This window comes from Oratosquilla oratoria, chromosome 15, assembly GCF_046742065.1.
Source record: "Oratosquilla oratoria isolate Oo_2021 chromosome 15, ASM4674206v1, whole genome shotgun sequence".
Lineage (NCBI taxonomy): Eukaryota > Metazoa > Arthropoda > Malacostraca > Stomatopoda > Squillidae > Oratosquilla > Oratosquilla oratoria.
In genome coordinates, this window is record NC_134791.1 from 9,941,645 (window position 1) to 9,966,644 (window position 25,000).

General features: G+C 44.4%; 1 protein-coding gene across 8 annotated transcripts in view; it reads left to right on the plus strand.

Moving 5' to 3' along the window:
- The window catches only part of LOC143033284 (uncharacterized), a 411,149-nt gene that overhangs the window by 165,882 nt on the left and 220,267 nt on the right, over positions 1-25,000 (plus strand). The window contains exon 1 of one of the 8 annotated variants that reach the window (XM_076198546.1): positions 19,190-19,274. The exons of the other annotated variants lie outside the window; for them this stretch is intronic. The gene's annotated coding sequence lies outside the window, so the exon portion shown is untranslated. Of the gene's footprint in view, positions 1-19,189; positions 19,275-25,000 lie in introns of those variants that run through there. 8 annotated transcript variants of the gene reach the window in all.

Genomic DNA, 25,000 nt, shown 5'->3' on the forward strand with positions numbered 1-25,000 from the left:
TGTGTGTTCCGGCTTCTTCGAGAGTTGGTATTGAATTTGGTCGAGTCACTGCCGCCATTGTCTCTGTCACAGGTCACGGCTGGGTGGTCACTATTGCGATAGTTAATCCAATTCATGGAGTTGTTGAGTCATAACCCAGTTAACCTAGTTATCATTGAAGTTACTGTTGTGGTTACACAACTATGCTCTGTCCATGAAAGTTAATTCCCTAACATTTTCCGATCTCGGTACCCCCTACAGACAGGATGAGGTAGTCCAAGACACCAAGAGATTTAGTTCAGCTAAATCCCCTACCCTCGCTCACTTAGAGGGGTGATATAATCAACAGGGTTAAGGAACTAGTTTAGTGTATTATTTGAATTGTAACTCAGATGTATATTAGTTAAAACCTGGAAGGAAGTTGAATAAAATCGCCTGCCGACCTGTAGGTTTGAGACAAAAAAAAAAAAGGCGGGAACACTAAATCGATTTGAACTTTAAAAAATCCTAACGGAAGCCGAGTGTGTCGTTTTCAATTTGAATTCGAATTTTCTAACGGAAATTGTTGCCGTTACGTCCTTGGCATGCGCGCACGTGCGCACGTGGTACCATTGTTGTCACGTCACGGGTGTTGGAAATAGAGGCTGCCAGCAGTGTGACGTACTTATATATTTTATTCTGGCTGACTCCAAGAGATGTTATTCGTTTGTACGACTTATCCTTGTCTAAAGAGAACAAATGAAGAACATTTGTTCAACCCATTGGGTTCCTAGACGTCCCCCCTCCCCCCTCAGCTCTTTACATAAGAACATAAGAATGAAGGAGACTGCAAGAGACCATAAGGCCTACACTAGGTAGTGCCATGTCCATGACCACCTGTCATCCCCATCCATGAAGTTGTCTAACCGTTTCTTAAAATGGTTAGTTGGATGAAATCGCTTCTTGACGGACAGAATAAACAAAATGGAGTTAGTAGCGTAGGTTGACAATTCTCTCTCACTGTCTCTCTCTTGCGTAATGAGAATTGCGTACGGAAGTGATAAGAGTGAGTGAGGGTATTTTTGTAGAGGAACGCAAGGAAGGCATTTCCGCCCCCCCCCTCTACCCTCCCCCCATTCCTCCATCTCCTGTACCCCCCTACACTTACCTTCTTCCCTCTTCCCTCCTCCCTCTTTCCTCCTCCCTCTTCCCTCCTCCCTCTTTCCTCCTCCCTCTTCCTTACTCGCTCCTTCCTCTTCACCCCTTTCCTCTCTCTTTTCTCCCTCTTCCCCTCTCCGTCTTCCTTACTCGCTCCTTCCTCTTCACCTCCTTCTTCTCTCTTTCCTCTTTTCTCCATCTTCCCTCCTCCCTCTTTCCTCCTCCCTCTTCCTTACTCGCTCCTTCCTCTTCCCTCTATACTCTCTCTTTCCTCCTTCCTTCTTTCCTCCTTCCTTCTTCCCTCCTCCCTCTTCTCTCCTCCCTCTTTCCTCCTTCCTCTTCCTTACTCCCTCCGTCCTCTTCTCTCGTTCCTCTCTCTTCCTTCCTCTCTTCCATTGTCTCTCTTCCCTCTCTCCTCCCTCTTCCTTCCTCCATATCCTCTCCCCATCCTTCCATTCCTCCTTCCCTCCTTCCTACTTTCCTCCTCCCTCTTCCCTCCTCCTCCCCTCCTCCTTCCCTCCTCCCTGTTCCTTCCTCCCTGTTCCTTCCTCCCTACTCCATCTTCCCTCCCTTCACCCACGCATCCTCCCTGTTCTCTACGCTCTCTCTCTCTCTCTCTCTCTCTCTCTCTCTCTCTTTCTCTCTCTCTCTCTCTCTCTCTAAACACGCACAGTACACCGCTGTGGCGCGGTCATCTCTGAACTCGACTCTGACTTCAGAGACTCGGGTTTTATCCCAACGGCTACCGGTGATTGTCACTTGCCCAGGCTATCCAAGCACGGAGGGTAGAGGTGGCGGCTTCGGCTGTAGGCGCCGAAGCTTGTGTCGCGTGGTGCAGTCAGGGACATAATAAACTGACTCATGTAGAGTTGTCGTACATGTGTCTTTGTATCATGAAGGCTCGATTTTAATTTATTATATTTTTTTCGTGTATTTATTCTTTTGTAAAGAAAATTGTATCAGTGGGAAAAAGATATATATATGTAATATATAATATATATATATATATATATATATATATATATATATATATATATATATATATATATATGTATATATGTGTAAGCGTACGTGTTCCAATTCCACCAATCACCGCGTCCCTCTTCCTTCCTGCATCCGCTCACACCACGAGTCGTCTCGCTCCGTCGATCCTCCTCCTCCTCCTCGTCCTCCTCCTTAGTTTCCGCCCTCCCCTCCTCTTCCGCTGCCGCCATTTTTATTCCGGTTGACTCTTTAGAGAGTATTTCCTCTCTCTCTCCCTCTCTCTCTCTCTTTCTCTATCTCTATCTCTATCTCTATCTCTTTCTCTCCTTCATCTCCAATTCACATTTAATACAGAGCTAATGTCCACAGTTTTCCCCTTTGTATAGGGGGTAGCCGCATCATAACATGCCTAGATTCCTTACCTGGGGTGATTGGGGGATAAGGAATTGGGGGGATCTCTAGTCTTGGGTGTTCGGTATGGTACTTGCGAGTAGTTTAGCGGGAAGTGCGTCCCCTTTCCCCTTCTCCTCCCTTGCCCCCTCTCCTCCTCCTCCCCAATCTCCCTCTCCTCCCCATATCACCTCTCCCCCTCCTCCCCATCTCCCCCTCCTCCCCATCTCACCTTTCTCCCCATCTGCCCCTCCTCCCTATCTCACCCTACCCCTCTCCCCTCCTCCCATCTCCTCCCCCATCTCTCCCCCCTTTCGTATATATAAGGATGTTAGTAGACCAGTCCGACCTTGTGTGTGTGTGTGGGGGGGTATTTTTGTCATTACCCCCATTTATCATTATAACTGTCATTACCTTCCCCCCAACTTCCCATTCATTCCCCTTCCGTCCCCATTCCCTTTCCCTCTGATCCCTTTTCTTCTCCCTCCCCTTGCCGCTCCTTTCGTTTTCCCTCCCCTCCTCCCCTCCCTCCTTCCTCTTCTCTTTCATTCTTCGTTTTCTCCATCTTTTTCCACTTTCTTCCTCACCCTCCTTTTCTTTCTGTTCTTCCTTCTCTTCCTACCCCTTTTCCTTTTCTTCCTCTTTCACCTCTTTCTACTTCTCTTCCTCTTCTTCCTCCTCCTTTTCCTTTTCTCCCTCGTCCGCCTCTTTCTCTTCCTCTTCCTCCTCCTCCACCTTCCGTCCACCACGGCCCCCTCCTCCTCACCTCCCACCTCCTCCACCGCTCAGCCTCCCCCCCCAACAAGTACCCAGCTGGCGAAGACAAAGAAGGCACAAAAAGCTCCTCCCCTTCCTCCCTCCCACTCCCTCCCACCTTCCCCTCTCCTCCCTCATTCCCACTCCCTTCCACCTTCCCCTCCCCTCCCTCTTCCCCACTCCCTCCCACATTCCCCTCCCTCACACCTTCCCCTCCCCTTACTCCCTCCTTCCCCTCCCCTCCCTCTTAACTACTACCTCCCACCTTCCCCTTCCTTCCTTCTCGTTCTCCCACCTACCCCTCCTCCCATCCCTCCCACTCCCTCCCACTCCCTCTCACAAAACGACGAACCTTAATGATTGGATCCAGATACTGATCAGGTGATTAGGGTTTCCAATCTACCCGTGATCAGTCCGAATGACTTTACGTAGGCATCAGTGACGTCATGGTGACGCTTGTGACGTCTTTGACATCATGGCAGCACGTGTGACGTCATACTGACATCTGACGTCATAGGACGTCCCATGAAGTCACATTGGTATGAGTGATATGACAGGAGTAATTTGTCATCTTATATGTGACGTCACATCAGTACCAATGACGTCACGTCTAATAGTGACGTCACGTCTGATAGTGACGCCACGTCACACGGATTAATAACGTCACGTCGGAAACTCGTAACTCTACTCCTTTATTGGGGAAATAGAGGGTCCATAGATTAGTTTGTTTTTTCCACCTAAAATTAAATTATCATTTTCGGTTTTAATTTATTAATTGATTTATTGAATAAATGTCTCTAACAAATATTCCCGGGTCTTCTTCCTGTAGCTGAATAAAATCGCAATGCTTTAGCCAGAATCAAATATATAAGGACCCTTAACATTTTGGCTGTCCTAGTACGTAAGATCAAGGTGGCTTGGTTGACGGCAAAAGGTGATTATTACCTGTTGAGGATGTCACCTATACCCTCTGTGTTCGGATAGCCTGGACACGTGGGTGGGTGGCAGTCACTGATGGCTATACAGAATCGAGCCTTTTATTTTTGTAATAAAATCACATGACGGCACTGAAGGAGTGGGAGGGAGTGTCAAGAGGAAGGGAATGGAGGTGTGGAGTGCGGCGGAGTGCATTATGGAGTTGTGGAGTGAGGAGGGGGTGGGAGGGGACGAAGGGGAGGAAACCACGAAACCTCATCACTGCTCTAACCCCCCCTTCACCCTTCACCCCCCTTTCTCCCCCATTTCCCCCTCTTTCCCCCCCTCTCTCTCTCTCTCTCTCTCTCTCTCTCTCTCTCTCTCTCTCTCTCTCTCTCTCTCTCTCTCTCTCATAAGAACATAAGAATGAAGGAGACTGCAAGAGACCATGAGGCCTACACTAGGCAGTTCCATGTCCATGACCACCTGTCATCCCCATCCATAAAGTGGTCTAACCGTTTCTCTCTTTTTCCCTCTCCCTCTATCTCTCTCTTTCCCTCTCTCTCATTATCTATCCCTCAGTGGTCCAGTAGTAGGCCTTCCATGGTGTCCTTCTTCGTGGTCCTTCTTCGTGGCCTCGAGTATTCTGTCCCGGCCACCGTTATGTAGCCATCGTTCTTCAGTGTCCTTCGCAGCCAGGGAAGGCCTTCCGCGGTGGACTACCATTCCTGCGTGCCTGTCTGGCCAGTGACCTTAAGTGTCCTTCGTATCGTAGGAAGGTCCTCCGTAATGAGATTCCATAAGGTCGGCCTTCCCGGCGGACTTACTTCCCTAAGCCCCATCCAAGACCGGTAAGGCATTCCTAAATGACCATATTGCGTCCTTACTTATAAGGCCAGCGTCCTTCGTTATCGGGTAAAACCTAGTGGACTTCCTTGTTGCCTTCCTTCTAGGGGCCTTAGTATAGGGCTCTTCTCTTGGGGTGTGGAGTGGTCCGGTGGTTAGCACGCTCGGTCACACTTTTGATAATCGTGGGTCATTTTGTATGTAAACAAAAAACAGCTGATCAAATCCAGTCCCTAGACAATCCTCTTAACTTTTTTCTTTGTTTAATCTTGTTTGCCTTGGTTTGCTATCCTCTCTCCTCCTCCTCCTCCACCCTCTTCGTCCTCCTCCTCCTCCTCCCCAACTTCGTCCTTCTCCCCCTCTTCCTCCTACCCCTCTTCCTGCTCCACCTCTCTATCGTTCTCATCCCCTGTCATCCTTCTCCACCATCCTCCTCTTCCTCCTCCTCTTCCTTCTCCCTGCTCCTCCTCCATCCCCTTCGTCTTCCTCCTCCATCTCCTTCGTCCTCTTCCTCCACCCCCCTTCGTCCTCCTCCACCCCTTCTAGTCCACTTCCATCTCGTCCTCCTCCACCCTCCCTCATACTCCACTCTCCTATCCTCCACCCCCCTCTTCCTCGACCCCTCTCATCCTCCTCCTCCTCCCCCTCTTCCTCCCAGTGTCGTCCTTGTCTCACACGCGTCGAGTCCCACTTCAAGTGTTTGGTGTGCATTGTTCTCCCGGGAAGAGTTCTGCGGGGTGAACAGGACCGGCTGTCTAGTTGCTACCGCCTGGGACAGCTGTCGATCTTTTCTATACCCGTTTGCAAAGCTGTCTTTATTCATTAATTTGTTTTATTTTTTTAGTAATAACAAACTTATCCTTTAGAATTTTATTCTTATTTTATTTCTTTTATTATTTTTATCCTACCTAATCCACCTTCTCAAACACGCACACAGTGAAAATACGTAGATGTTACACCCATGTACTTTGTAAGTGATTCACTATGGTCGTGGATCATGTGCTGGACTTGTGGCCGGCAGTTGCTACCCTCCCGACCAAGAGTTCTTAGCTCAGACATATCATACTCTGACCTTTCCAAGGGGGACAGTAACGGTTTGCAAGATTGTGACGTATTTTTAAACCCTGGATTGGGTTTGATCTCGAATCTGTAGTCGTGATTGTGTGTGTGTGTGTGTGTGTGTGTGTGTGTGTGTGTGTGCGTTTATGTGTGTGTGTGTTTGTGCGCCTTTTCATAGGATTTGTGTACTTGACTGAAGATGGGGCAGGGGGTGGGAGAGGATCGACTCCCTGGCGACAGCTGTGCCGGAACAGCAGCGCCATGCACAGCTTCACGGTGGGCCAAAGTCGTGCAGCTGCACAGTTGTTCATGTCTGTGTTCCCAGATCTTCTTACCTCTTCTTCGTTTCCCTCAATTAGTGTTCCTTTTCGTATATCTCTGTTCAATGTCTTCTCTTTCGTCTTTTCTATCTTTTCCTCTCTATCTCTCTCTCTCTCTCTCTCTCTCTCTCTCTCTCTCTCTCTCTCTCTCTCTCTCTCTCTTTTTTCCCCTCTTTCTTGGCCTTTTCCCCTCATTTCCCCCCAACATTATCACCTCCCATTCCCCTCTTTTCCCCTCACCTCATATCCCTTCCCCTCTTTCCCCCCTCCCCCTGTCATTTACCCCTTCTCCCCTCTTCTCCCCATTCCCTTCTCCCTTCTTCTTCCCATTCCCTTCCCCCCCTCATCCTGCCATGTCCCTTTGCACCCCTCCCCCCAGTGTCATTCCCTTCCCTTCTCACCCCACGTTACATTACCTCTCCCCCCACACTCCTTTCCTCCTCCTCCCCCCTTCGTATGTCCTTCTCCCCAGTACCTTCTTCTCCCCAATCCCCCCCATCGTCATCACTCGCATTCCTGCACCTCTCCTGATGTTCTTCCTGCCCCCCTCTCCCCTTCCCCCCTCCTTTTTCCCCCACACACTTCCTCTCTCCCCCTTCAGGAGTCGTTCAATCACTTCCAGGCTGACTGAAGGTCACAGACTTTGTGTGTGTGCGTGTGTATGTGTGTATGTGCATATGTGTGTGTGTGTGTGTGTATGTGCATATGTGTGTGTGTGTGTGTGTGTGTGTATGTATGTACAGTATATATATGTGTGTGTGTGTATGTATGTGTTTGTATGTTGTCGTGTAAGTCGTTACCACTTATACTGGCTCTCCGAGCACATCGGGCAAAGGCGAAGGTTTAATTTGTAGCTAAGCGCCTTCTAACGTGTGAGCTCTTCATCTGGTACATGTGTACATGAACTAACGTGTGTGTGTGTGTGTGTGTGTGTGTGAGGTCGCTTGCACACGGTTTTATGCAAGTAAAATCTTTGTCTATAACCATCACTAGTAATCCCTACGGCCCAGGCCCACGCAACATTCTCTTCAGTGCTGTATTGTCTCTGAGCACAGAAGCGTTGGTTCCTGCAGACAAAAGGGCCTTAGCTGAAACAAATCGTCGGACCTTAACCCAAATAAACCCGATTTTAAAACGACATAAACGATAAATAAATGAAAATATAAATAAATATGAATAATAAAGTCAACCTTGGAGCTGAAGGGGTTTATGTTAAACCAGTTTAGCGAATTAATCTCGTTCTTAGCTTGCGGCGAAGGTCGAGGGGATGGCGGCTCGAATCCTGCCACCGGCGGAGTTGAACCAAGGGCATGATTCATTAAATTCCATGCTACCAAAGTCCTCTGTGAGGGGCACCGTCCTAGCCTTCCGATAGGGGGGAGTTTGTGCCGTTAAACCTTAACTACGTATTGGGATCTTTCCCCCTCCCCTTCCCCCCCACTGGGTAATAAAATCGCCTGACGGCAGATCAAGTAAAGTCTCTTTGATGGGATTCATCCTCTGAGGAAAATATTTAGTTTCAGCTGAATGGAATCGTTTGACCTTAGCCAGAATAAAATGGATAAATTAATAATTGTGTACTGGAACAACGGGGCGTTTCCTTGTAATTACCTGCAATTTAATTATTTCCTTGTTTTTTTTTTCATTGTTTAATTTTAGTTTTATATATTTTATTAATTTGTGTATAATTGATTTATTTGATTTATTTCTTGTTTGTTTATATTTACTTTTTCATTATCTCTATTCATTTATTTTGTAATTTATATTTTTTAGATTATGGTGTATTTATTTATTCATATATTTTTTATCTTTTGGTTTATTGATTTATTTATGCATCTCTTTATTTTTATTTTATTTTTATTTTTTTATTTTTTATTTTTTTTACTCTTTTGCGTAGTAGCACCAGCCTCGAGTGAGCGGATTGCAGCTGCCAAAAAACCCGTTGTTGTTGTTGTCGTTATTGTTGTTGTCGTTGTTGTTTGAAGCGCTCCGCATCTGCCAGGGGGCGTGGCAGGGACGGAGTGTTCATAGTCCCGGGTTCGATTCTTCATCGAATCCCTTCGCTGATGATGATGAGGAAGGGGGGAAAGAGGAGGGGGGTGGACACAGAGATGAAAAGGATTCCCTGACGACAACCATAATAAAAATAGTGGCACCCCGTTGCCATGGCAACGAGTGCGTACGGTCGAGTAGGACGTATGACTGTACATAAGAATGAGACTGCAAGAGACCGTAAGGCCTACACTAGGAAGTTCCATGTCTATTATCACCTGTCATCCCCATACATAAAGTTGTATCTAACCGCTTCTTAAGATAACTGACCCTCACAGTGTGAATTGAAGTGTTTTGGCGACAAGAATTGTCCTCAATTTATTTTGTATTTTTGTTTGATATATATTTTTTTTAATTATTTTTGTTGTTTATACTATTGTTATTGTTGTTGTATAAGAAATGTATTATTATTATTATTATTATTATTATTATTAGTGTACAAGACACGTGATTATATTATTATTTATTAACATATTTTATAGATTTATATTTTCCATTTAATGTATCAATATATTCTCTTTTATTTATATTGTATTGTATTTTATTTATTTTTTATATTGTTATTGTATAAGACATGTGATTATATTATTTAATGACATATCTATTTTAATCTTCCTTGTTTTCCATTTAATGTATGTATTGATTTATTCTATTTAATTTACATTTGGTTGCATTTTATTTATTTTTATTTTATCTAATCTTATTTTATTATTATTATTATTATTATTTTTTTTTTTTTTTTTTTTTTTTTTTTTTTTTTGGGTGGGTGGGCGATATTAGAACCAGAAGCTTGTTCCACACATTCCCAGTTGCGTTGCAAGGTCCAGTACACATTTATTAAGTAACAAACCTGTTATTAGTACAGACAGTTGTTGATAATATTGGGCCATAAAATAACTCCGCCTCTCTCTCTGTCACTGTCTCTCTCTCCCTCTGTATCTCTCCCTCCCTTTCTTCCTCTCTCCCCTCTCCCTTTTTTCCCCTCTCTCCCCCTCACCACCCCTCTCTCCCCCTCTCCACCCCTCTCTCCCCCTCCCCCTCTCTCCCCCTCCCTCCCTCTCTCCCCTCTCTCCCTCCTCCCTCCCTCTCTCCCCCTCCCTCCTTCTCACTCCCTTCCTCCCTCCCTACCTCTCTCCCCCTCCCCTCTCTTCCTCTCTCTCTCGCTCTCTCTCTCTCTCCCTCCCTCCCTCCCTCCCTCCCTCCCTCTCGTAACGAGAAGAGAGTGCCAATAGGGTCTCCAGCGTGTCACGGTGTTGTGTTACGTTGTGTGTTGCGTTACGTCATTGACAGGTGCGTCGGAAGAGACGGAAGCCGTTTAAGGACGACGTGGACGGGGAGGGATCGCCATTGGACGGGGAAGGGGGGGGAGTATGGGTGGCACGTGGCAAGGGTGGATTTCCCCAACTCCAACTCCACTTACTCAAACCTCCATCTCCATTTCCACCAACTTCTCTATCTTCACCTATTCCCCCACCTCCGCCTTTACCTACTCCACCTCTACCTCCACCTACTCCTCCACTTCCACCAACTCCACTTCAACCTCCATCAACTTCTGCACTCCCACCAAGTCCTCCACCTTTACCAACTCCACCACATCCACCAACACATCCACCAATTCCTTGTTCACCACGCTCCCTTCTTCTCCTCCTCTTCCTCTTCCTCTTCCTTTTCTTGAGTAACACTCGAGAATAGTTTGTCCCCTTAGGATCGTTTTCTAACTCGTACCTCCACAATGACAACGAAAATGGGGGGGGGGAAGGAAGGTTAACTCCACGGAACGGGGGGGGAGGAAGGTTAACTCCATGGAATGGGGGAGGGGCGAGGAAGGTTAACTCCATGGAATGGGGGGAGGGGCGAACTGGAGGGGAAGTCCCCCCCCACGACTGAATGAAATCGGCAGCCAGGAAAAGGGACAAGTCTTGAATGGAAATGATATACTCAATAGTGAAACTGTAAAATTTGTAAAACTTTGCTTTGCATGTTAATGTGTTGTAAATCGTGTGCATTTTGAAATGTCAGTCTAGTACGTTTTTTCTGTTTTGTGATTTGTAGTCTCTCTCTCTCTCTCTCTCTCTCTCTCTCTCTCTCTCTCTCTCTCTCTCTCTCTCTCTCTCTCTCTCTCTCTCTCTCTCTCTCTCTCTCTCTCTCTCTCTCTCTCTCTCTCTCCTCTCTCTCTCTCTCTCTCTCCATCTCTCACTCTCTCTCTCTCTCTCTCTCTCTCTCTCTCTCTCTCTCTCTCTCTCTCTCTCTCTCTCTCTCTCTCTCTCTCTTTCCGGAGGAAGAAGGTTAAGACTTATCGTGAGAAAGCGGAAAAACACTAACTCGTTTTAAAGACCAATTAGTTTGTAGTGACCACTTAAATCCAGGACTTCATTGGGTTAGTTAGGAAGCATAATTATGCATTATAGTTCTTCCGAGTCTTCGGGGTCGTGGAGTCGTTGCTCTTCCAGAAATGAAAATTTCTTGAAGGAATTGTTTCAAAACAGTAAGGTGGGGGTGTGTGACTATTTTATCTATTATTTTATTTTTTATTTATTTTTTTTTTATTTTTTGCAATGTTGAGTAGTACACGCGCGCGCGCACACACACACAAACACACACACACACACACACACGCAGTGTGTGAAGCTAGGTATGATAATTGAAGATTAGGAGACGAGACTCCACGAGTGTTGTTCCTTTCCTGTAAACGACAATTAGGTAAATACAATCAGGTAGATCAGGTAAACTCTCACACACAGTCATAAAGACAGAGATAGAGGGAAGGGGGAAAGGGGAGAGGAGGAGGAAGAGGAAGAGGAGGAGGAAGGGGAGGTGGAGAGGAGGAGGAGGAAGGGGAGGTGGAGAGGAGGAGGAGGAGGAAGGGGAGGTGGACGGGGAGGGGGTTGTTGAGGTTGCACGCCATAAGGATGCGCTCCGTGGGAAAGCAAAAGTGGAAATGTTAAGAAAAAGTGAGTGCGTGTGTGTGTGTGTGTGTGTGTGTGTGTGTGTGTGTGTGTGTGTGTGTGTGTATGTGTGTATGTCTGTGTACGTAGCATACACGTTTCTTTCTTATGTTTGTCTGTTGATATTTTCCTTATTAATTTGTTTTATTTTATATTTATTTACTTATTTTTAGTAGGAAGAGGGGATTGGTTACAAATATTTTTATTTAGTATTATTTATTTATTTATTTATTTTTACTTTTCGAGAGATGAAATACTTACAGTGGTCGGAAAGTGAGTGCGCGAGTGTGTGTGTGTGTGTGTGTGTGTGTGTGTGTGTGTATTCACTTGGTCTTTGGATCACGTGTTCGACTCGTGATCGACAGCTATTTCCCTCCTGGAAGAGAGCTCAGAGCTCGTAGGTCCGATCTATGGGTAATGCTATGACCTTTCACACACACACACACCCCCAACTCCCCGCCCACGAGAGTCAGAGTAACGACCCGAAGCGCAGCTGTACCGAAATTAATTTCGGCCCTGGGCAGGATTCGAACCAAGCACTACGCGCACCACCATGCTAGTAGTTCATCGTTCTACCAACTGTGTGTGTGTGTGTGGCCTCCAAAGTACGTGATGAAGGCTAACGTGGAATCACGTGATGATGACGGGCACGTGATTGTTATAAGATAAAAAACAAGCTAATCAACAATGGCTGGGGATCGATCATGTGAGCAGGGTCTACGCGATCTTTGTTGTGATGGCTTAGTACGCCGCAGTGGTCAGACTCCCAATCCGGAGTCCCTAAGACTCCCTCGGGACTCTCTGGACACTCCCCGCTTCCTCCCTCCACTCCCCTTTCTTATCTTCCTCGTTCTTCCTCCCTCCTTCCCCCTTCCCCTTCCTTCTTTTCTCACCCTCCCTCCCCGCCTCCCCTTCATCTTCCTTTCTTCATTTTTCTCCCCCCCCTCTCTCTCTCTCTCTCTCTCTCTCTCTCTCTCTCTCTCTCTCTCTCTCTCTCTCTCTCTCTCTCTCTCTCTCTCTCTCTCTCTCTCTCTCTCTCTCCCTCTCCCTTTTCTCCTTCCCCACCTCTCTCTCTCGTCTGCCCTCTCTTCTTTCCTGCTTCTCTACCTCTCTCTCTCTCTCTCTCTCTCTCTCTCTCTCTCTCTCTCTTTCTCTCTCTTTCTCGTCTGCCCTCTCTCCTTTCCTCCTTCCCTCTGTCTCCTTTCTTCCTTCCCGCTCTCACTTTCTCCCTTCTTTCCTCCCCACCTCTCCTTCCCCCTCAAATTTTCTCCCTCCCTACCTCGCTCTCTCCTCTCCCCATCTCTCCCTTCTCCACTTCCCTCCCTCAGTTCTCTCCTCAACCTCACGTACCCCCGACTCTCTTTGATTCTGCCGTCCTCCATCCTCCTCCATCCTCTCTCCTCCTCCATCCTCCTCCATCTCCTCCTCCTCTTTCATTAAATCCTCGCACCGCCGCCCATCCGCTTCCTTCTTATTTTGTTTTGATTCCCAAGTTTCATTTATCTTTCATATTTTTTTCGTATATTTTTTATTATTATTTTTTTTTAATTTAGGCTTGGGGTGGGGTCGATGTGAGTGGGTTTCCGATGGACTAGTGTGTACTTGTGTGTTTGTGTGTGTGTGTGTGTGTGTGTGTGTGTACGTGTGTGTGTGTGTGTGTGAGTGTGTGTACGTGTGTGTGTGTGTGTACGTGTGTACGTTTGTGTGTGTGTGTGTGTACGTGTGTGTGAATTTCCTTGCTCTCCCAGCAGTTGTTCCTGTTTTGCTTTCCTAACTAGGTTAGGTCAGAGTATTTTTATTATTATTATTCATTGGGTCATTGGCCTGCTGACGTTGGAAAACCCGAAATCAAAATAATATAAAAACCGGCGAAATTCCTTTATTTATTTATTTATTATATTATTATTATCAATTATTATTATTATTATTATTATTATTATTATTATTATTATTAATTATTATTATTATTTCCGCCGAACTGCCCAGTAGCGCTGACATAACGATCAAAGTGAGGGGAAAAAAATACCAGACCCATTGTTTGCACGAAACATGCAAAGCTTGGTACATAGCTTGTGTGCTCATCAACCTGGCCAGTGAGTAGGTATAAATGAAAAAAAAAAAAAAGTAAATCCCTCTGACCTGACTATGGCCTCCTAAAAGCTTTATATAAATAAATTTGTTAGAGGCATTTTATTTATTTATTTGATTTATTTATTTATTATATTTTATTTCGCCCTCCGACCTAAGGGGAAGGATCCATGTTGCCCGTTACCCAATGAATAAAAATTAATAAAATGAATAAGAAATATTTAGGTCTTGTCATTGTTACCTCTCTCTCTCTCTCTCTCTCTCTCTCTCTCTCTCTCTCTCTCTCTCTCTCTCTCTCTCTCTCTCCCTCTCTCTCCTTCTCTCTCTCTCTCCCTCCCTATCTCTCCCTCTGTCTCTCTCTCCCTCCCTCTCTCTCTCTCTCTCTCTCTCTCTCTCTCTCCCTCTGTCTCTCTCTCCCTCCCTATCTCTCTCTCTCTCTCACCCAGTCTGACCTTGCCTACGATATCCATCACGCCCCTTCACCCTTTCCGTAACCCCAGAGTCTTCTACTCCCATTCCCCCACATCCTCCCCCACTCCCCCACCTCCCCCCAAGACTTCCGCATCCCATATATCTTTCAGAAGTCTCCAGTTACTTCACCCTTTCCTCCCCTCCCCGTCCCCTTTCCCCCCTTCCACTCCCCTCTCTCCCCTCCCCATGCCTTCCATTCCTATTCCTTTCCTCCCCAATATTTCCTCCCCCATTGCTTCCCATCCCATTCCCTCCCTCCCTCCCCAGTCCCTCCTTCCCCATTGCTTCCCTTCCTATTCCCTCCCTTCCCATTGCCTCCCTTCCCATTCCCTCCCTCCCCATTCCCTCCTTCCCCATTGCTTCCCTTCCCATTCCCTCCTTTCCCATTACTTCCCTTCCCTCCCTTCCCATTACTTCCCTTCCCATTCCCTCCCTCGCTATTCCCTCCCTCCCATTGCTTCCCTTCCCATTCCTCCCCTTCCCACTCATCTTCTCCCTCTGTTTCTTTCTCTCGTACCACTCCTCCTCCTCCTCCTTTTCCTCCCCCTCCCCCTCCTGCTCTCTTTCTCCGCCTCCTCCTCCTCTTTCCCCTCATCCTTCCCTCTCCCCCTCCCCTCTTTCTCCTCCTTCCCCTCCTTCTCGACCTTCCCTCTTTCTCCTCCTCCCCCTCCCCTCTTCTTTCTCTTCCTCTTCATCTTCCTCTTCTTCCCCTGTTCCTCATGTTTCCTACATCCTATCCTCTACCCATCCTCCATCCTCCCTCCTCGTCATCTCCTACATCCTCTCCTCCACTCTTCCCTCCTCCGTTCCTCCCTCCTTGTATACCATTTTCTAAGTTCTTATCCTAAATAGTTGTTCATTTTGAACTAGTTTGGAAAACTAACAGCCTATGTAGTTGTTTCTATTCGTTTATAGGGTAAGATTTTTTATTTATAATTTATTTATTTTATTTATTATTATTATTATTTATTTATTTATTTTATTCTATTTTTTATTGTTATTATTATTATTTTCTTTTTTTAGGGTTTTAGGTTTTCGATAAGGGAGCGTTTTAGGGCCTCTGTAGCTGACCCTTATCCCTCCCCCTCTCCCCCTCATCCCACCCTTCCCCTCCTCTCACTCTCCTCCCTCCTCCCACTCTCCCCCTCCTCTCACTCATCCCCCTCCCCCTCCTTCCCTACCTCCCCTTTCCCCATGACCCTCTCCCTCTCACCCTCTTCTTCCCCTCCTCTTCCTGCTCACCCTATCCCCTCCCTTCTCCTGCCCCTCCCACTCCCCTCACCCCTCCCCATCCTCCCCCTCTCTTTCTCTCCCTCTCTCTCCCCATCCTCCCCCTTTTTCTCCCTCTTTTCCCCCCTCACCCATCCCCCTCACCTTTGCGGTTTTCTCCCCCAACCTCTTGCAGCTGCCTTCCCTGTTCCCCCCCTCCCCCCGCTGCCCGTACCATCATCACCCCTACTGGCATTCTCTCCCCCCCTCCCCATCCCTCTCCCAGAAATGAGTAAGAAATTAGTGACGGTTTAGTGTTTAGTGAGGAACTAGTGTTGTAGTGTGTCTCGCCATACCGACTTCAGTTATCGTTATTATTTATTATTATTATTATTTTATATATGTAAAGTGACTAGTGAGATTCTGTACCCAGTGCCATTGAGTGCCAATGAACTTCCCTTCTGGATGGCACTGGACCTGTCATTCTGAGTGCCGCCAGGCGATTTTATTCAGCTGTGAAATTACCATGTTGCCCCAGTGTTATCCTACGTGCAACTCAGCTGAATAAAATGGTGTAACTGACGCTTTGACATTAACAACGGCTGGATCATAATTATTTAGATTTTTTATATAATCATTTTTGTCATAAATAGTATTACTGTTGTCCCTTTATCAGTATTAATGTGTGTATGTGTATGTGTTTGCTTGTGTAGATGTGTGCGTGAGCGTGTGCGCGTGTATGTGTTTGTGTGTGCGCGTGTACGTTTGTGCGTGTACGTGTTTGTGTGTGCGCGCGCGTGTACGTTTGTGCGTGTACGTGTTTGTGTGTGCGCGTGTATATGTGTGTGTGTGTGTGCGCGCGCGTGTACGTTTTGTGCGTGTACGTGTTTGTGTGTGTGCGTGTACGTGTGTGTGTGTGTGTGTGTGTCCAGGCCATCCCAGCACAGCCCACCCCAGCGTTGTTATCCAATCCTTTCCGTCCTCCCCCGTTCCCCCCACCCGCCCCTCCCTCCCTCCCTCTTCGCATAGTTTGGGTTTTTTCGTCTCACAAATTATCGTTAACCTAACAATGTGCACCCAGCCACCCGTGGTCAGGCCTTGGCTAACCATGTCTAGGTGTAATATATACATGTATATATATATATATATATATATATATATATATATATTATATATATATAATATATATATATATAATATATATATATAACTATATATATATATATATATATATACAGTACTACCTCTCATTAACGGTGTCCGTTGATGTGAATAATCCGTTGATTTGGAGTGGTTTTTGGGTGGCATAGTGATTGCACAGCACTAAACAACGGCACCAAAAACAGCGAAAACACCGCAAACTTACGGCTCAGAAACAAAGTGTATCACAAAAGCATTGAAGTAAATGAACAAGAGGAAGAGAAAGGGAAGATGGCAGGGGTAGCATGGCGAGCAAGGAAGGCAGGAGTGTGGATTCTGGAGCGGAGAGAGGGAGGGAGAGAGACACGTTTGGGAGAGGCTTTGTCTAGCAGTGGACTAAAGATTGTAGATGGTGATACGTGTGTGTGTGTGTACGTACATGTTAGTACAATTTTATATAGCTAATGTAAATTATGTATTTGTATGTAATTTAAGGTTTACAGCGCATGTATGTATTATTTGTAATGTGTTTATGTACAGTGTATGTAACACATATAAGTAATATATACAGTGATATAATGATAATGATATTATGTAATATATAATCACTCTTTGGCGTCTCCTGTCATCACTTGTAATATGACCCGCACCCCGATCACGTGCCCCGGGGGGAGGGGGAGAGGGGGAATAGAAGGTTGGTGGGGGGACGTAGCACAGGTTCCGGTCTTGTTGACCGGCTACCGGATGCTGTGGTTGCGATTAAGTCCGTCCCGGACTCGAGACCTCCTGAACAACGTGTGTCCGGGTGTAATTGGCTTGTTAGGTCGCCGGGGGTCGTTAGCGGCGGGGACGATGTGAACTGTAGAGTTCGTTCTAACTGTACTAGAAAGGTGATGGGGGATGTCGAACACCCTCCTCTCTCCCTCTCCCTCCTCCCACTCTCCCCCTCACCCCCTCTCCCTCTCACCCCTCTCCCTCTTCCCAGTCTCCCTCCACCCTTTCCTCCCCCTCTCCCTCCTCCCCTTCCTCTCCCTCTCCCTCCTCCCCTTCCTCCCCCTCTCTCTCCTCCCCCCTCTCCCTCCTCCCTCCCCCTCTCCCTCCTCCCCCTCTCCCTCCTCCCCCTCTCCCTCCTCCCTCTCACCCCTCTCCCTCTTCCCAGTCTCCCTCCACCCTTTCCTCCCCCTCTCCCTCCTCCCCTTCCTCTCCCTCTCCCTCCTCCCCTTCCTCCCCCTCTCCCTCCTCCCCCCTCTCCCTCCTCCCCCTCTCCCTCCTCCCTTTCCTCCCCCCTCTACCTCCTCCCTTTCCTCCTCCTCCCTCTTCCTCTCCCTCATCCTTTCCCCCTCCTCCATCTTTTTCTCCCTTCCTCCCCTCTTCCTCTCCCCCTCCCTCTCCCTCCGTTCCTCTCCTCCCTCCCCCTCTTCCTCTTACCCTCCCCCTCCCTTTCCATCCGTTCCTCTCCCCCTCCCCCTCCTTCTTTCCCCCTACCTCTACCCTTTCTGTCTCCCCCTCTCCCCCCTTCGCTTACGGGGGTGCACTTAGAGGGTTTGTTATGGTGAACAGAATTCTGGTTCTATTCCGTTGAAGTGGTTTAGGATCTTGGAAGAAAAGTGAAATAATGGAGTATTAAAAAAGGAAAATTGGAAAAAATATAAATTAAGGTATTAAGAAATTGAATAGAATTAATAGATTTGAACAAGACAATAGGGTAAGAATAAAGGAAAATAGAAATAGAATGAAAAATTATAAGGTGAAGGTCTTATGAATCAAATTTAGGAAATAAAACTGATTTAGAATAAGAATAAGAAATGACTGGACACACACACACACACACACACACACACACACACACACACACACATACACGTACACACACACGTACACACACACGCACACCTACACATGACCTTTAGGCCTGGTCATATCATTGTTATTTATGCATATTTTTTTTTTTATTATTAATTTGTTACCCAAGCCTCCACGGTGTACTGTCGTCGTTGTTTTATTTTTATTTATTCATTATTATTTGTGTGAACTTATTTTTTGTGATATGATTGTTGGCAAAATGTCAGGTCCTGCATAGAAATATGTGTGAGTGTGTATACATATATATGTGTGCGCGCACGCGAGTATATATATATATATATATATATATATATATATATATATATATATATATATATATATATATAGACACATTATTAGTAGTACAATGACGCCTGTCAAATAAAAAATGGCTAATGACTAAGATTGAGGCCCGTGTTTTTTTTTTTTTTTTATCATTTTGTATTTATATATACTTTTTTTTTATTATTGTTTATTTTTTGTGTCAGCAATACCCTCGTCTTGTCACTCGTGTGTCGGGTCAGAAACGACAGCTGAAGATGGTATCGGCTCCTGCGGGGAGGTTACTGGTTGATGACGCAGCCACGCGCACACAGACACACTGTAATGCTTCCATATAAGAGAAAATGTGTGATACACGTTTGGATTCTATCTCTCTCTCTCCTCTCTCGCTCTCTCTCTCTCTCTCTCTCTCTCTCTCTCTCTCTCTCTCTCTCTCTCTCTCTCTCTCTCTCTCTCTCTCTCTCTCTCTCTCTCTCCCTCTCTCTCTCTCAGGTTGTATATTTTCTTAGTGTGTGTATTGTTTAATAATGTTCAATATCAGTTTTTAAGGGTGATTACAGTGGTAATACTTTACACACACACACACACACACACACACACACACACACACACACAAACTCCTTGGTGTAGTCTTTAAATATAGTGGCGTGCCTATCCGGGCTGGGATTTACGTCCAGCTGGGAGGAGGAGGGGGGCTGGGGATGGTGGGGGTAGGCGGGGGCTGAGCGGGGCTGTGTAGCAGCCCAGGCGTCTGTCAGTATTCACCTGGCCGTTGGCTGGGACGGTGTACGAGTGGCTGTTACGCGCGCGCGCGCATGCGCCATAGAACCGCGTGGTTGCCAACACACACGATTGTGTTGTGAGTGAAAAGTTGTGAACCGCATCTAGTGATTTTGTGAAATGATCTCGTTTTCTTTGTGATTTTTTTTTCATTGTTCGTTTATTTTGAAGATTTGTGAGATTGTTTTGTTGTGAATATGGGTAAAGTATCTGTGTTTTGTTTTGTGGGTTGATATGTATTGGGTATTGGTGTTTGTATGTTTATAATGAGTGTGTTTGTGAGGCAATGAATGTTTGAGATGTTTTGTTGTTATTTCAGTTTTAGATTTCTTTATACGTTATGTATTTTGTGTTGTGATTTGTTGTTTGTCGTGTTGTGTGTGTGTGTGTGTACATTATATATTTGTGTGTCACTATTATTTATACATACACACCCTACTGTATAAATCGAGCGAATTTTTGAGTCTCTCACTCAAAAATCTCACTCAGAATTTCGAAAAAAAAACAACGAAAACACTGGTGCATCATTAGTCTATCTTCCCCGTGTTTTATGATGTTTGTTTTGTGTTTTCCCAAACACACCGAATTGGCCGGTTGGTTTGAACAAGACTGGGGTGATGATTGGATGTGTTTGTGCATATATTAGTAAACTGGCACGTACACGCACACACGTGTACACACAGGTGTACACATGCACTAACGCGTTCATGTACGCGTACACGCACACACGTACTTGAATCTAGAATGAGGTATGGATATTGAAAATAAAGGACGGGATCCCACGAGTGTTGCTCGTTTCATGCACAGTACAATTAGATAAACGCAAGGATTTATCTAAAATCAAGTTTGATCAAGGGAAGCGCAGAGACGGGGTTCTACGATCATAGCTCTGTTCATAATTAGGTAAATGTAAGTACACGAGTACACTTACACACGCGCACACACACACACACACACACACACACACACACACACACACACACATATATATATATATAGATATATATATATATATATGTATGTATAGATGCCAAGTTAGTCTTATATATATAGATATAGTTATATATATATTATATATGTATGTATGTATAGATGCCAAGTTAGTCATGATATATATATATATATATATATTTATATATACATATATATTTATATATATATTTATACATATATTTATATTATATATATATATATATACATATTTATATATATACATATATATATATATATATATATATATACATATATACACAGACACACATATGTATAGACACACATATGTATATACACACACGCACACACACACACACACACACACACACACGTATAATTAAATTTTTTATTTTTTTTATTTTGTTATATGATTTTTATAGAAATGAATGATAAAAAATACACCCTTCACAAGAACGAGTGCAGACAGTCTATGGAAGGCGCCTGAATAAAAATAAATGAAAGAAAAATGTATCGAGAAACCGAAATGTATCGAGAAACCGCTGAGCGTTAACTTTGCGCCGAGCGCTAACTTAGCATCAGCATATCTCTTTCAGCGGAAATGGGATAAATTTAAGGTGGTCGGTGTGGTCAATTTTTTTTTTTTTTTTTTCTTCTTCTTCTTCTTCTTCTTCTTGACCAGCCTCCCCTTTTTTTCCCTCTCCTCATTGGTTTGGCGACGGTGAGTCAGAATTAAAGAAGAAACGGGGCAGACATGAGTAACGTGCGTGCGTACCCTCTGACTCAGCCTTTAGGTACTGAGTAATGATTCGAGGTCGCCGTTGTTGTTGTTTTAGTCCTGGATGTCGTCACTTTTTTTTTTTTTTTTTTTTTTTTTTTTTTTTTTGATAATGATGGTGATGAGTTTGCTTTAGTCGTAAATATCGTAATCGTTGTTTTCGTCGTTATTTTTGTCTTTATTTTCGTTATTGTCCTTGGAGTTTTTGTCATATTTCACTCAATTTTTTTCCACTTTTATTGCTTGCAATCAAAATAACTGACCAGTTCTGATAGGGTCGCGGTTCTTTTAGGCTTCCTTCAGACCAAAGGTCTCTTCATGAGATTGTTTGTAATTAAGCCTGACCAAAATTCGCGTGATTGCGTGTCTGTGCCGACGTGGGAGCGAGGTGCATCTGTCCTCGACGGACAAGTCTCCCATAGTTGTGTTTATGTCTTTAAGCGGTGGAACCGCATTGATCTGGTCTGGTCTTTTGCGAGAAGGATCAATATTGTAAGTATTAGTGGGTACAGCTGTGCATCCAGGTTTCTGTCTCCTTCTCTCTATATCTCTCTTTCTCTCTCTCTCTCTCTCTCTCTCTCTATCCCTGTCTTCCCCCCCTCTCTCTCTGTATCCATGTCTCCTTTCCCCTCTCTCTCTCTCCCTCTCTCTCTGTCTCCGTCTCTCTATCTACCCATCTCTCCCTCTCTCTCTCTCGCTCCCTGTCTTCCCCCCTCTCTTTCTCTCTCTCTCTCTCTTCCTCTCTCTCTCTCTCTCTCTCTCTCTCTCTCTGTCTCTCTCTGTCTCCCTCTCTATCGCTCTTGTTCTCTCACTCTTTTGTCTCTTTTTTTCTTTTTCTTTCATTCTCACTCCTGCTCTTTTTTCTCTCTATCTCTTTCTCGACAAGTTAAAGAGCTCAGACAAGAGAAGAGCCGGGACTCCCGCCTCAGGACGCCTAGGGGAGCCACCGGAAACGCGCGCGCGCGCACACACGCCCTTGATGCTGCGTCGTTGTCGTGGTCGTCGTCTTCCGTGAATCAGGCGAGAGTTAGAGGAACGGACCTACTTCAGTCTGTGGAGGTTGTTGTCTCGGGGTAATGTCGTGTGCTTTATGGTATGCGTGGGTATGTCACATATATATGTATGTATGTATATATATATATATATATATATATATATATATATATTATATGTATAGGTATTTTGATGTGTGTATATATATATGTGTGTGTGTGTTTGCTTGGAGTTCACGTGAGGCTTGAAGATTTTATATATATTATTTCTTTGTCGGTTTTAATTAACTCGTCTACTTAAAATAAAAACATACTTAAAATAAAAACACTTTTTTTTTTTGCCGGTGTGCATGTGTGTGTGTTTGGGATGAAAGGAAGGGGAGAGGCACCCACTTGACGCCCTCCAGCTGCGCCGAGGCGATCAATGTATCGAACTGTTTGTTATTGTGTGCTGCGCGCGCAACTCCTCGCTTCCGCGGGTTGCCCGCTGTTCTTCGACGAGGTCGTGGGTTCAAGATGGAGTTCGTGGAGTTCTTCCACTTCGCCAAAGGGAGTCTTGGCACTTCGGAGAAAGGGAGAGCCGTCTTGGTGTGGGTGTAGTTGACTTGGTGATCTTTGAACTCTGAAAGACATTATTATTATTATTATTATTATTATTATTGTTGTTGTTGTTGTTGTTGTTATTATTTTATTAGGTAGGGTTTTATTTTATTTTTGTTTATTTGCGTCCTTATTTGTTTTATTTATTTTTATGGCCATTTGTTAATGTATCTATTATATATATATATATATATATATATATTTTTTTTTTTTTTTTTTTTTTTTTTTTTTTTTTTTTTTTTGTATTTACTTTGTTAGCCACAGAATTAAAAACTGCAGAACTCCCTCAGTCCGGTGGCGATATGTTAACTCTTCCCACTATGGACAATATTAGATACACTATCGATGTATATGGACAAGTTAAAGGCCCCATTGCTTTTATGGGGCGCGTTGGTGGTGGTGTGGTAGTATTGGTAACATATATTCATGTATATAATATATATATATATATATATATATATATATATATATATATATATGTATGTATACACATATACACATGTGTGTGCAATTTTTTCTTTGATACAATCATATTGAAAGCGACAGTATTCCATACACATTCCTCTCAACTTACTGTGGTGTTTTGCCAAAAGATTTTGCGTTGAGAGACCATAAGTTTGTGTATAAAACTGTAATTAAACCACAAGAAAAACATATTTTTTGTCATGCAATATTTACCTGTTTCAAAATAGATGCAGAATGAAAACACAATGTAAGCACATGGCATAGCATGAACACCACACAATGAAAAACAATACTGTTTACAAAGGTTCTCGTTAACAGTACTGTTTTTCATTATGTGGCGCTTATACTGCCTCGCTTGAAAAGGGGAATCTATTTCAAATTGTTTAAAACAAACACATTAGAAACACATCGCATGCGGAGAAAAAGCGTAAGATTTTCAGCAGGAAAATCGTAGAAATTACTTAAGACTTGGACAGAAAAAAAAAAAAAATAAGACTTGGCAGGTACATTGTTTGATCTCTTCGCATTTTAATTCATCAAAACCCGACCAGGCTTCTATAATCTTTGTTTAATATACCTTCATACATACGCACATGTACGCACATCTTTGTTTAATATACCTTCATGCATACGCACATGTACGTACATGTACGCCCAAGATGACGCATTGTAGAGGAAAGTCGTCCGTCTCGGAACTCCACGTGTTCGGATCAATATCTTTATCGATCTGTCTTGCCATGCACTAACCCCCCCCTTCCCCCATCCCCCTTTCCCCCCTTTCCCACCGTCCCAATGCATTTGACTTACGCACTTGCATTCCATCTAAGTCATTCTAAACCTAGTTAATCTAACTAGATTAAGTTCGGGTTTAGTTCGTTTGGGGTTGTAGGGTAGTTTAGGCTGGGAGAAATAGTGTTTTAATTTCAAGCTACTTTGTTATTGATTCGTGATTTTGGCTTGTGTTCCATTGTGTTGACCTTGGCTTTGGTTACGTTTTCTTCCAACCAAACGTTTATTCCAGTCACTTGGAAGGTGTTGATGCAATTGTAGATACGGAGCGTAAATTCTGAATGTCAGTATTTGAATAAAAAAAAAATCGTCAAAACCGTTAAAACCGTTGATAATTTTGCGTATCGGGAAGTCGATGTTTGTTGTCCACGTAATCAAAGACGCTCCGTGAATCACAACCGACGCTTGATGTTTGTGTGTGTGTCTGTGTGTATGTGTACACGTGTGTGTGTGTAGATGTCGGCCACCTACTTTTGTCTATTTATGTAGATACATGTGTGTGTTTCATAATGTGTGTGTGATCATGTATGTAAATGCATTCCCACAAGTGTGTATATACGTATTCACTTGCATAAACGCGCACACACACACACACACACACACACACACACACACACACACACACACACACACACACACACACACTATCTAATCATCAACGTAATACTGATACAGTATTTTACACAACCACTGTACAATAGAAGTTATATTTACAAAAGTGTGTGTGTGTGTGTGTGTGTGTGTGTGTGTGTGTGTGTGTGTGTGTGTGTGTGTGTGTTTGTTTCAAATGTTTTTTTCGCTGCCTGTATCCATGGTGACGATCTTAGCATTACCCATTGTCATGGCCTTGTGTGCATATATGCATACATGTATGCTTTTGTATATGTTTATATGTTCGTATGCATGCGTACCTTAAAACTGTGTATTTATGTAATTCAGGGCGCCCACTAAAAAGGCTACGTATGCACGTTGGAGATTAAGCTTGTTGACAACAGTGTTCAAGGCTGGAAATCCGGTTAATCCCCGATAAACCCTCCGGAAATCCCAAAACGTCGTCTTTCTAGAGAGTTTCTAAGTTATACACTGGTCACTGTTGAGGTCCAGATTGTAACGCATAAATATGGAAATTTAGATCTAAGAGTGATAAGATTTTTTCCTAGATGTCCTCACCGTTCTGACAGTTATATATTTTTTCGATTTCATTGACTAATGTATTGTCTAGTTTTACGT